The sequence below is a fragment of the Lemur catta genome, chromosome 10 (assembly GCF_020740605.2).
Source record: "Lemur catta isolate mLemCat1 chromosome 10, mLemCat1.pri, whole genome shotgun sequence".
NCBI lineage: Eukaryota > Metazoa > Chordata > Mammalia > Primates > Lemuridae > Lemur > Lemur catta.
Genome location: NC_059137.1, coordinates 5,121,938 through 5,132,544, shown reverse-complemented (window position 1 = coordinate 5,132,544; position 10,607 = coordinate 5,121,938). Strand labels below are relative to the sequence as shown.

Below are 10,607 nucleotides of genomic sequence, written 5' to 3'. Positions count from 1 at the left end.
ATGAAGTCAGAATGCACCTGGGGCTTCTCCTCAGCTTGTTTTTCTTTCCAGTGGCTTATCTTCTTTAAAAGGGTAAGTATTTTGTATCCAAGTGATGGGTTTGGGGCATCTGGAAAGAGAAAGGGCCCAGCTCTCCTCAGTTGATCAACTAATATCGACCAGGGCATGAGAGCAACTTGCCTGAGTAGGTAGAATCATTCTAAATGGAAAGCCAGTTTAATTTCCGATTAGATTCTTAATCAAAGATGTTTATTTTGTCTTACTGCTAAACTTCTGTCAAGAATAAATAGAACCTTCAAGTACACTTGGCTTAGCTGCCTAGTAACAGGAAACAGGACCTTGGGGATCTATGCCGTGGTGATCCATTATTATTTGTAGGCTTATTAATACTGCAAATAATGACTCCCAGTTTTTCTGGGCTAATACCAGATTTGAGAGGTAGGAGAGGGCAGAGAGCTAAAGAAGAAAACAGCACTTGGTGGCTTGTCCTCAAGGCAAGACCCTCTTCCTCCGCACCCAGCTCTGGAGCCAGAGCTGCTTTTCCACCGACCAAGTGCCCAGACCTTGGGCAGCATTCTCTAGATGTGTGTACAGGTCTAAACACAAAAGTCCATCCTTCAACACACCAAATTCCTTAGCTTTCCTTCACATGCAAGGAAAGGGACAAATGGAGTTAGAAGATGTTACCCACATTAGATATTTACAAATTAAAAGCTTGAGGAAAGTCTACAGAGGACTCAATCCATGTAGAGATATGTGGCTCTTGTGCAACTTTTGGCAACGTACAGGGCTTCTACTGCCGGAGTGTGTATCAGGAGAGGTGGAATTCTTGCAGTTTGAGGGAGGGCCACAGTTTTGGCAGCTAGCATCAGTGTTGCCTTGTGCCGGTCGTGGTTTTCAGTTGCTGCCTGTGGATGTGTTAATGGATTGTAGAACTACTGTTGGTTTTTTCTTTAGTGCATCATTGTGTCCTTCTGAAGTTGCTGTAATACTTACAAAAAAAAAAAAATCAATGGATTCCTCTAAGTCTTGGTTATTTCTAAGTACTTTTTCCTCTAGAAAACATGGGAGTGGTGCCACTGGCCCATAAATTCTTTTATTCCTAATGAGCTGAGGTGTGTTTTTCTGTTTCCAGCAAGATGAGTTAGTAGGAACCAGAATTATCCTCTTTTCTGAAACAAGTAAAAATCCAGTCCACCATTTTTCAAGACATCATACAACAAAGGATAGTGATCTCCTAGATTCAAGAAACAAATGAGGTGAGCCCTGTAAGTGCCCCAGTCACTGCCTAGAGAAAGTTTGCTGACCTCAGTGCAGGGAAGCAGGAGTCAAGCAGAGCCCAGCAGTCTCCTCGAGTTCACAGAGTGTTGGAGAGGAAAGAGCCTCACCGAGAACTCTGGACACTTGCAGAGGGTCCTCGCGAGTATTCATCTAAGTACTGATGAGTACATGCATGAGAAGAATCCCACGTTTGGAGGAAAAAGACATGAAAAGATTAGAGGCAGAATCTTCAGAACTCTGGGGCAGAGAAGAGTGCCTCTTCCTACCAAAGTGGAAAACCTCATAGTTCACTTTGCATTGGATGCAGTATTCAGAAAGGTTTTGCCTCAGTAGTGGGGGAATATTAGTCCTACACAGAATGCCACTCTGATCTCACCTAACAAAGCTTAAAAGCAAGACCCAAATAGATCAAACTATTTCTAAGTAAGATCCCAGAACTAAGCTCAAAAAATTTATAGGAATACAAAAATACCCAGTACCCAGCACAATAAATTTCACAATGTCTAGCATCCAGTCAAAAATTACCAAGTGCTTTCCCAGGTAGCTGCTGAAGGTGGAGGGGCAGATCCTGGTGCTCCATGTCCAAGGCCATCTCCTGGACTATCTGGTGGCCATTGTAGCCCACAGGTACTGCTGGGCCGGAAGGTGGTGGGCATGTACTACAAGGGCATCAACATTTCTCAACAGCAATTAAAGTACCTGTCCTTCATCTGTAAGTGGATGAACGTCAACCCATCCCATGGCTGCTACCACGTCCATGCCCCCAGCAGCATCTTTTGGCAGACTGCATGGCATGCTGCCTGGAGAGACCAAGCGAGGCCAGGCTGCCCTGGACCACCTTACGGTGTTTAGTGGGATCTGCTGCACTATGACAAGAAAAAGCAAATAGCAGTTCCTGCTGCCCTCAAGGTTGTGTGTTTGCAGCCTACAAGAACGATTGCCTACCTGGGGCTCCTGGTTCATGAGGTGGGCTAGCAGAACCAGGCAATGACTGGCCACCCTGGAGAAGAAGAGGACGAAGGCTGAGATCCGTTGCTGGAAGAAAACACAGCTCATGAGGCTAAAGAAAGCAGCCGAAAAGAACATGGAGAAGAAAATTAACAAATGTACAGAGGTCCTCAAGACCTGTGGGCTTGTGGTCCGAGTCCAATAGATGGTTTATTCCTCATGCGTGGCCTGGCCCACCCTTCCTCCATGGCTGCCCTGGGATGTGGGGGACCCAGGGGCAGCAGTCCAGATGTCACAGGTAGTCTGGGATTTAGAAAGCTGGGGACAAGGAAAGCGCCTTAGTCATTGCCTTTCTACAAGGTTACTTTAAACAACTCTAAGAGCTGTGCAGGCATAATTTGTCTATGACCTACTTGTTCATGAGAGAGTTTTAGAAATGGATAGAGAGAACAACCACTTTGGTTTCAATATTAGCAAAAGTGAGCTGGAACACTACAGTTGGAGGGGAGCCCTACATTGTGAATGGGGTATCTGTTTAAACTTCTCACCTGGTCACATACTATACTCTGCAGCTGTTAGACTATGAGAAGACGCTTGTGGGGCAGTATAAGCTTGGTGTTGTACAAGGTATTTATAAATGCATAGAGCAGGAAGATGTGCAACCAAAGGGTTACGGGAGTTGGCCTTGCTCCTTCCCTGTATTTTGTAATCAGAAATAAATAAATTATTTTTAAAAAGAAAAAAGTGCTGAGGCAGGAAGATCACTTGAGGCCAGGAGTTCAAAACCAGCATGGGCAACATAGTGAGCTGAGCCCCTGTCTCTAAAAAAAATTTTTGTTTTAATTAGCCAAGTGTGGTGGCACATACCTGTAGTCCCAGCTACTCAGGAGGCTCAGGCAGGAGGATCGCTTGAGCCCAGGAGTTTGAGGCTGCTGTGAGCTATGATTGTACCACTGCAGTCTACCCTGGGCAAAAGAGCAAGATTCCGTCTCTTAAAAAAAATACCAAGAATACGAAGAAGTAGAGAAATACAATCTATAGTGAGAAAAATCAAACAATTTAGATGGATCCAGAAACGACACAGATAATAAAGTTAGCAGTCAAAAACTTTCAATCCATTATTACAACTGTATTCCATATTTTTAAGAAACTAGAGGAAAGATTAAATGTGTTGAATAGAGGCATGGAAGATACACAAAAGACCCAAATTGAACTTCCAGCGATGAAAACTGTAATGTCTGAGATGAGAATACCCTGGAAAGGATTAACAGCATCTTCCCAAAGGAGCAAAAGACATTCTATAAAAAAGACACATGCACTCAAATGTTTACAGCAGCACAATTCACAGTTGCAAAGGTGTGGAAACAACCCAGTGCCCATCAACACATGAGTGGATTAATAAAATGTGATATATGTATACCATGGAATACTACTCAGCCACAAAAAACAGTGATGACCTAGCACCCCTTGTATTATCCTGGATAGAGCTGGAACCCATTCTTCTAAGTGAAGTATCACAAGAATGGAAAAACAAGGGCACCACATGTACTCACCATCAAATTGGTATTAACTGACTTAACTAATCAACACTTATGTGCACATATAGTAGTAACATTCATTGTGTGTCTGGCAGATGGGAGTGGGGAGGAGGGGATGGGTATATACACCCCTAATGGGTGTGGTGTGCACCATCTGGGGGATGGACACGCTTGAAGCTCTGACTTGGGTGGGGCAAAGGCTAATAAGTAACCTAAACATTTGTACCCCTGTAATATGCTGAAATAAAAATAAATAAAATATGTATACTATATATCAATTTAAAAAGACTTCTTATAAAGATACAGTATTCAAGGCCAGGCACGGTGGCTCAAGCCTGTAATCCTAGCACTCTGGGAGGCCGAGGCGGGAGGATCGTTCGAGGTCAGGAGTTCGAGATCAGCCTGACCAAGAGTGAGACCCCGTCTCTACTAAAAAATAGAAAGAAATGATCTGGACAGTTAAAATTATATAGAAAAAAATTAGCCAGGCATGGTGGCACATGCCTGTAGTCCCAGCTACTCAGGAGGCTGAGGCAGAAGGATTGCTTAAAGCCCAGGAGTTTGAGGTTGCTGTGAGCTAGCCTGACGCCACAGCACTCTAGCCCAGGCAACAGAGCGAGACTCTGTCTCAAAAAAAAAAAAAACAGTATTCAAGACCATGTGATATTAGTGTCAAGATTTTAAAAATAGATCAATCATGCAGAATAAAAGTCCAGCAGTAGATCCACACATATATGGTCACTTGATTTTTGACAAAGGTGAGAAGGTAATGCAGTGGGGGAAGGATGGGCTTTTCAACAAACACTGCTGGAACAACTGGATATTCATGGTACTAGAAAGAAGAACTTCGATTCCTGCCTTGCACCATACACAAAATTAAAATGGATCGCAGACATCGACGTAAAACATAACACTATAAAGTCCTAGAAGAAAACAGAAGAGAAAATCCTTGTGATCTTGGGTTAAACAAGGATTTCTTAGATACCAAAAGCACAATCTGTAAAAGAAAGTATTAATAAATTCAACTTAATCAAAATTAAGAACTTCTCTTCAAAAGACATTTAATAGAATGAAAAGACAAGCCACAGACTAATAAATTACTTGAATCCAGAATATAAACTCTGAAAAGTCAATAAGAAAATGGACAATCCAATTTTAAAAATGGACAAAATATTTGACACTTTTTTTTAATATATAGGGTCTCACTCTGTCTCCCAGGCTAACGTACAGTAGCATCAGCATAGCTCACTATAACCTCAAACCCCTGGGCTCAAGCAATCTTCCCACCTCATCCTCCCAAGTAGCTAGGACTATAGGTATGTACCACCTCACGCAGCTAATTTTTTGTTTTTTGTAGCGATGGGTCTCACTATGTTGCCCAGGCTTGTCTCAAGCTCCTAGCCTCAAAAAATCCTCTTGCCTTGGCCTCCCAAAGTGTTGGGATTACAGACGTGAGCCACCCCTCCTTTCCTGCTTGATACCTTGACTGTGATGGTTGCCATGGGTGTGTACATATGCCGAAACTTATCAAATCATTCACTTTGTGTATTACGTCAATTTTACCTGAATGAAGCTGTTTTTTAAAAAAGAGTTTGAGCAACACTGCTTCCTCTTCTCACTACTCTTTCAGAAAGAAAAATTCTAATTGGATTGGTTGGATCCCAGGTGGGAAGGCCAGGTGTACCTGTGCATAGTCACTGCGCAATCCCAGGCGAACGTGTGGGGGTGAGTCTGATTCTTGTACTGTTCCTCAGAGCAGCTGGAGCGATATGCCCTGTGGCTGGGGTTTGGCTGTGGAGCAGGTGAGGTGGGGTGAAACTGGTATCCAAAGGGATTCTCTGGATGTGAGGGGGATCTGGCTATGACATGTCACCCCATTGATCACTGGGGTTGATTCTGCTGATCTGACTGGCTCAGTGGGCGTCCCCTTCCTCCCTCACCACCCCATGGACATCCCTCTACCTTTCCCGCTAGAGCCATTCTTTGGTCAAGGGCGTGCGAGTAGCTGCACTCCCCTGCTAGAACCTCCAGACAAGCTAGCACAGGAGTTCTCTGCAGGATCTCCTTTTGGATCCTCCAGCCTTGATTTCAGGACCTCCCTATCCAGCTAATGAGGCAGTGGAACTTCCTCCTTGGGCATCTGTCTCCCTCGTCCCTCCCAGGGAAGAAATGAGCCAGATGCAGATGTTTCCAGGTTCCCTGGTCATCAAGCCATCAGTCCTGGCAATCTGCAGCCATTTCTCACCTCCCCCTGCTCCTGTAGGATCATCAGCCTCACTAGGGGCATCACCGTTCCTAGGAGATGGAATGTGTCTACACAGCAGAACCGCCGTGGTGCCGTCTGTCCAGAGAGCAGCTGCAGAACCCTCGCCCGCCTCCCTCACTTGCCTCCACAGGAAGTGGCGGGCGATGGTTTACAGGAAACCCCTCGGCATCCTGTAACAGCAGCCTAAGTGTTAACCACCCAGTGCTGCGCTGCAGAGAGGCACCCCCCCGCAAGGGACACATGGTCCACAAGCTGCTCTCTCAAGGGATACTTTCCGCCCTGACCTGGCCCACCTGGCCCTGTTTGTACCCTGAGTGGGGATGGGACAGGTGCTGGCCACAGGGCCGCACTACCCCTCAGCACATCCAGCACAGGAGGCCTGGTTCGGGGGGGACAAGTCCTCTTGTATTGTTTTGTCCCTTCCAAGTCTGAGCTGAAGTTGGGGCAGGAAGGAAAAGCATTTTAGCATCCAGTTACAAGGTCAGTACAGTGAACACCTGTCGGGCACCTGGCTCTGTGCAAGGCCTTGTGCCCAGGGCTTTGCATGATGATCCCAGGGAACCCTCCTTCCCCATGAAGGATAGCGTAACCCCCTCTTGCAGATGAGGAAACTGTGGCTCAGAGGCTCCACTGTAATAACAGCTCAAACATACTAGGCATTCACTATGGGCAGGCACTTTCCAGATGCTTTGCAGCAATCCTGTGAGGTAGGGAACCATCCTTAGCCCCACCCCACATCTGAGGACACCAAGGTAGAAGAAGAAAGGTAACTTGCTCAAGATTGCACAGCCAGGGTGGGGTGTGCCAACCCAAGAGGGCTCGGGCCACCTCTCCTGCCTCCACAGCCAGCTGTACAAGGACCTGCGACCTGCGGGAGCCCAGAGAACTAGCTGCCTCCTCACGTGCGAGCGCCAGCCTGTGGGTCTGACCCAGCTCCTCTTGGTCATTCACAAGTGGCGGGTGGCCTAGAGAGCTGCTGCCACAGGACAGCGATCCTGGGTGGAGAGAGGTGTGGTGGGAGCTCTCTCCAGGGCAGTGGCCAGAGCCCCCAGCTGAAGCGGCAACGTGTCCTGTTCCCTTTCTGCAGCCCAGCACCTGCCACCACGTGAGCGCACAGCCTGGAACCTCTGTGAGCAAGAGGCAGCCTTTGCCACACACCACCCCTGCTGGTGTGTGGAGACCTCGGACTTCCAGCCTCCAGAACTGTGAGAAGTAAGTTTCTGTTGTTCATGAGCCCCTCAGTCTGCAGTATTTTGTTATAGCAGCCCAAACGGACTGAGACCATTGCACATGTCTGTGAATACATTAAAAACCACAGCATCAGGGCGGACGCAGTGGCTCACGCCTGTAATCCTAGCACTTTTGGAGGCTAAGGGGAGGATCGCTTGAGCTCAGGACTTCGAGACCAGCCTGAGCAAGAGTGAGACCCCCGTCTCTACTAAAACTAAAAATAAATTAGCCAGACAACTAAAAATAGAAAAAATTAGCTGGGCGTGGTAGTGCATGCCTGTGGTCCCAGCTACTTGGGGGGCTGAGGCAAGAGGATTGCTTGAGCCCAGGAGTTTGAGGTTGCTGTGAGCTAGGCTGATACCATAGCACTCTAGCCAGGGCAACAGAGCAAGACTCTGTCTAAGAACAAAACAAAAAAAAAACCCCACAGAATCATATACTCGATATGGATAAGGTGGATGGGATGGGGATTGGGGATCCCAAAAAAGCTGTGGAAAAAAATTTTAATACGTTTGACTGATCACCACTGGGTCTGTATTTACTGAGGATGCTAAGAATCTCCCTGTCATCTGGAATTTTTAGATAAATTTAGCCATATTTAAAGAGTCTCTGGTCTCCAATCTAAACCCCGCATTTGCACATGTAACCCTGAGCACAACTGCTGGGCCTTTGCTCGGCCCCGGGCTGGGCAGGACAGGGTGGGTGTGCTGTCTCCGGCCTGTGAATTAGGACACTCAGCACTCGGAGCCAAGCGACAAGCGGGACCCCACCTAGCAAGGCAAGTGGCCCCTGGAGCAGCGCAGGGGTTTCCTCACTGCAAACGCCGGCCATACCGCCCTTCATCAGTCTGATTAAAAAGGGGACATAAAACATGCGCCAGGGCTCAGGCCGATGGAGAAGCTAATTCCATCTCTGCATTCCGAGCCGTGCTGTCTAGGGGGCAAGTGGGCAAGGCCCTGCCCAGACAGGGGTTGGGCTGGCCTATACCAGGACCCGTGTCAGTTTTTGGGTTTGCTTCTCTGGACACAGGCACAGAGACAGAGTTCGCTGTCTCAGATGTGTTTTCCTGCATTTGATAGTTGCTGTCATGCAGGGCCAACAGGGCTGCCGAGAGCTCAGCACCGCCGGGGCCTTGGCGGCAACAGTCAAGAGCCATCTGGGAGGACCAGGGCTCCGGAAGGCCGGGCAGAAAGAGCAGAGGCGGCCAGCGGGGCCATAGGCCTGGTGTTTGAAACCAGCTCTGCAACTTCCTAGCCAAGTGACCTTTAGCAAGCTCCTGGTCCCTTCTGGGGGTCAGTTTCCTCCTCCATGAAAGGGGAAGAACAACATGAGCTGCAATCGGCAGTAGCAGGAAGGGCCTGGGCAGCACCGAAGCAGTCGGTTGTTTTCTAATGATCCCGATGGACCATGTGTGGACAGTGGCTGGAATATTTGCTTTCCCTGAATGCCTGGACCCCACCCGGGTGGGAACCTGTGTCTGGGCGGCACTTAGGCAGGACAGAGGATGACCAAGAGATGAACCAGGCTGGAGGTGGCAGAAAGAGCACGGGCTGTTAGAAATGTCCGAGCGCCTGAGAGAGCACATGAGCCAACGCCTTTTTGCAGTTCCCGATGAAATGGTGTCCTTTTTCGAGCAGAGAGTGGAGTGGGCTCTCCTGAGAAGTGACTTCAGAAGTGGGAGGCTGCTGCTGTGCAGCTGCTTCTCCAGACCCCCGGCGTCTTGGGCAGGTGGGCCTTGCCCGGCCCAGGCAGCCAGCTCCCCTGGATCCTGGAGGGGAACCCACGACAGCTGGATGGAGTCTGATGTCTGTGCCTCTCATCCCAGTCTGGACCTCTAAATTTAACCTGCCATCGGCCCAGCAGGCTGGAGGGCTTCCACTCTGTGACTAAATGCCACTTGGCATCCACTCTACTCACAGCCACGCTCCCTGCACATTTTCCTCCCCAAACTGTTACCCACAAACTCCCCGTCCTTGCTGAGCTGCGCACTGGATGAGGACTGGTATTCCTGAATGCCCTTGGCTTTGTGCTGGTGTGGTCCAGCTTGACTTTCTGCTCCTGCTGGTGAGGCCTGCACCCTGTTCTCCGTGCACACGTGTGTGCACGCACACACACCATGTCTCCCGTGGGCAGAGCTCAGGAGCCAACTCCACAACCAAAAGCCAAACCACGACAGTGAATGGCACCACCCAGAAGCCCTCTGGGTGGAGGGCAGCCAGCGAGGCCTGTTATGCAATTTCCTGCTTCAGTGTCTCAGACCCAGGAGGCCGGATGCAGGGAGCCGTCGGGCTGCTGCGACGTGGAGAACTCAGACAGAAACCAAACTCCCGAGCCCAGAGCGAGCGGGGGCTCCTGGTCCCCGTGGTGATGTGGAGAGGCCAGCACCCACCTGGAGGGTCGGCCTGAGGCCTGCAGTTGACCAGCCAGCCCCTCCTCAAGGGAATGAGATGGGCTCATCGTGGGCCTGAGAGAACTGACTGCACAGGGACTTTCAGAGCCCGGGAAGAGGAGCCTTCTTGTCCCGGGCACCCAGAATGGAGGGAGCCGAAGGCGTGGGGCTTTCTTGGTTTTGTAGATTGTTTTGTTTGTTTGTTTTTTGGTTTTTTGTGGGTTTTTTTTTTTGACAGTCTTACTCTGTCACCCCAGCTAGACTGCAGTGGTATCATGGGCTCAGGCCATCCCTCCTGCCTCAGCCTGCCGAGTAGCTGGGCTACACCTGGCTATGGGGCCTCCTTGATAATCACTGGGCACCAGACAGGTGCCCACAGGCTGTGAGCAGTGCTAAGAAGCTGGCTCTGCCTCCTCCTGGACGCGTGGCCTCGAGCAGCTTCCTGACTTCCACTCCCTTGGTTTCCTCATCTGCAAAATGGCGGTTGCAGTAACACCGCCCTTGGGGGGCTGTCATGAGGATTCAGTGTGTTCACACCCAGAAACAGGGCAGGGCAGTGTGTACACACCTCATCGGCCAGGAGGCAGCTACTCCAGGAAGCCGCATTTTCCATACACGGTAACTGGGCTCAGGGGACCAAGTGTCTTGTGCGAGCTCACACAAACAGCCTTGAAACATGGTCTGGCCTCAGAGCCCACCCCCAGGACCTCCAGGGCCCCCAGCCATCCTTACATAAGAAAGTTCTGATTGGAAGAAGAGGGTGTCTACTCCCAGTGCTCTGGGCCCCGTGACCCCCTCATCAGCTGCTGGCCGAGGGCAGGGCACAGAGCCGTGGCCCAGGCTGCCATTGTGCTGCTGTTTTCCACAGATCTGCAGTACGACCCAGGCTAGGGCCCAGTCTCCACTTCAACCATGCTGCCATAGGCGTTTCCAGTGTTTGCCATAAAGCCAAACC

At 49.5% G+C, this 10,607-nt stretch overlaps 1 long non-coding RNA gene and 1 pseudogene across 1 annotated transcript; both read left to right on the top strand.

The window, feature by feature from the left end:
* LOC123646586 lies at nucleotides 1-7,343 on the top strand. The gene is made up of 3 exons (XR_006737946.1): nucleotides 1-72; nucleotides 5,398-5,492; nucleotides 7,121-7,343. It is a non-coding gene; the product is annotated as an uncharacterized LOC123646586 (long non-coding RNA).
* On the top strand, nucleotides 2,001-2,560 carry LOC123646585 (annotated as a pseudogene).
* Nucleotides 7,344-10,607: the final 3,264 nt, after the last annotated feature.